General features: G+C 45.7%; 1 pseudogene; it reads right to left on the bottom strand.

Annotated features, from left to right (window-relative positions):
• Nucleotides 1-237: 237 nt before the first annotated feature.
• LOC105518126 overlaps nucleotides 238-2,027 on the bottom strand; it is a 2,966-nt pseudogene continuing 1,176 nt past the window's right edge.

Genomic DNA, 2,027 nt, shown 5'->3' with positions numbered 1-2,027 from the left:
TGGTGGCAATAGTTACTTCCTCACAGTGTTTATTTCTCTAGCAGAAATGTCTTCAGCATTTCCAAATTAAATAGAAAGCTTGCTTTTGGGTTGAGACATATCTATTTGATCAGAACTTGACCCTGATTTTTTCCTCCCCCAGGAGGTGGTGAGTGTTATTTTGTCTTGTCTGGATGGAGGTTTGCTTTGCTCTTGAATGTCCAGGGTGGAGAGAGACTAGGAGAAAGCACAGGAGGTCTATTTGGGGTGATGTGCTCCTTCCTTTTCATCTTCACCATCAACAGAGACAGCAGCACACTTGCTTGCAGAACTGAACTTGGAGGCTGGATTTTCCTCAGGTTTCTTTCGCTCAGGTGCAGATCTGCAGACTTGATCTTTTTTGCCATCTTTCCTGTCTGACTCCTTCCAGGCTTTGTTCCCTCCATCTCCTGGACCATGGCCCGAGTTCCCAGTTTGAACTTTTGGACATTCATTCCATCTACTTTATTTTCATCTTTCTTTGCTGGTCCTTCCTCTGAGGGTTGAACTGGAGGTACTTTTCCCTCACTACCTGTAGGGGATTGCTGCTCTGTGTCTGAGCTCTGAGATGGAATACGAGGATTAGAACTTCTTTTCACCTAAGGAGTTTCCTTTGGTGGAGGGGCTGGCGTCACCTTTAGGAGTCGATCAGGTTTGGGAGGCTTAGAAATTGGAGAGTGGCAGTGTTTCTCTTTATTGAGTGTTTCATTTTCTAGAGACTTCTCACTCTCTCTTCTTCATGCATCCTGGTCTGACGTGCTTCTGCCTATTGCGGCTGGGTCCAGTCCGCACTGGCTCGCTTCCTGTCCTCCACCATTCCCATTCCTGAATTTCTTCACTTTGCCAGCTTGGGTGTCTCTCCAGAGGCCATTGTTCTAGGTTTGGCTCATCCAGCTGCCACTATAGTTTCTCTTGTTTTTTCTCTGTAGCTATTCTTCTGCTTCTCTTTTTCTAGCAACTGTGCCAATGGACTTTCCCCCTCCAAAGATAGAAGCCACTCAACTGGGATGGGTGGTGCTAGAAGAGGAATCGTCTTCCTTATGAGTGCTCTGAGGCTTTAGATTCAGTTCTGATCTTTGGGAGGGACCCTATCCTATGCCCATAATCACCCCAAGAGTAATCATCTCTGGAGCTCCATGATCAATTGTCCTGTCTGTCTTACTGGTACCTACTCTCTGAGGTACCTACTACCAAATGCTCTTCTACCACTGCTTGTTGCAGAATCACAGCCTCTATCATAGTCGCTGCTGCCTCAGTCATCATCTTAATCCTGGTCCCCACATCGATCTATATCCTGGTGTGAGCCATCTCTAAACCCATCCTGATACCCATCATGATACTGGTCTGAATCACATGATCTTGATACTTGTCTCCAAAGCTATCATCACCTCTTCTAGGCAGATAGTCATCAAAGCTGTCTGTGGCAGGATGGGCCTCCAGTATATCTGTTTTGTCAGTATCCTGATTTCTATCCTGGCCAAGAGAACAGTCATCCCTGTCTTTATCCTGTGCTTGGTCAGCAATATCCACTCTAATTATCCTGTTACCTAGAGACTCTTCATTGAGACCCAGAGAACTGAACAGGGAATCCAGGTCCTCAAACCAAGGATAACTAAAACTTTTCAGCCTCTCTGGATTGCTAGGTTCATGTGGTCAGTGTGCTGTACCGATATTTAATCCTCTAAATAATTCCTTAATTGAGTCTTCTATCACATCATAGAGCAGGTTCCCTAGAAGAGCATTGTAGGATGGTGATTTGGGAAGATGGCTCCAATCAATATGGGGTTCCCCAGCAACCTGTGGAACAGTAGGAAGAATGGAATGGTCAATTGGAGATGTCCTACACACATTGTCATCATTACTGTGCCAAGTAGTTGAAGCATTTCTTCTGGCTCATCTGTTTCATCAGCCCAGTCTGGGGATATAGGTGCTTCCTCCACCAGTCTGCCCATCCTCAGCCAGAAAGTCTATTAGGAAAATTGTCTTCTCCTTCTCCTTCTCCTCCTCCT

This window comes from Colobus angolensis, unplaced genomic scaffold, assembly GCF_000951035.1.
Source record: "Colobus angolensis palliatus isolate OR3802 unplaced genomic scaffold, Cang.pa_1.0 Scaffold311, whole genome shotgun sequence".
NCBI classification, from domain to species: Eukaryota; Metazoa; Chordata; class Mammalia; order Primates; family Cercopithecidae; genus Colobus; species Colobus angolensis.
Note: the sequence above shows the minus strand (reverse complement) of the source record. Positions and strands in the feature narration are given on the sequence as shown.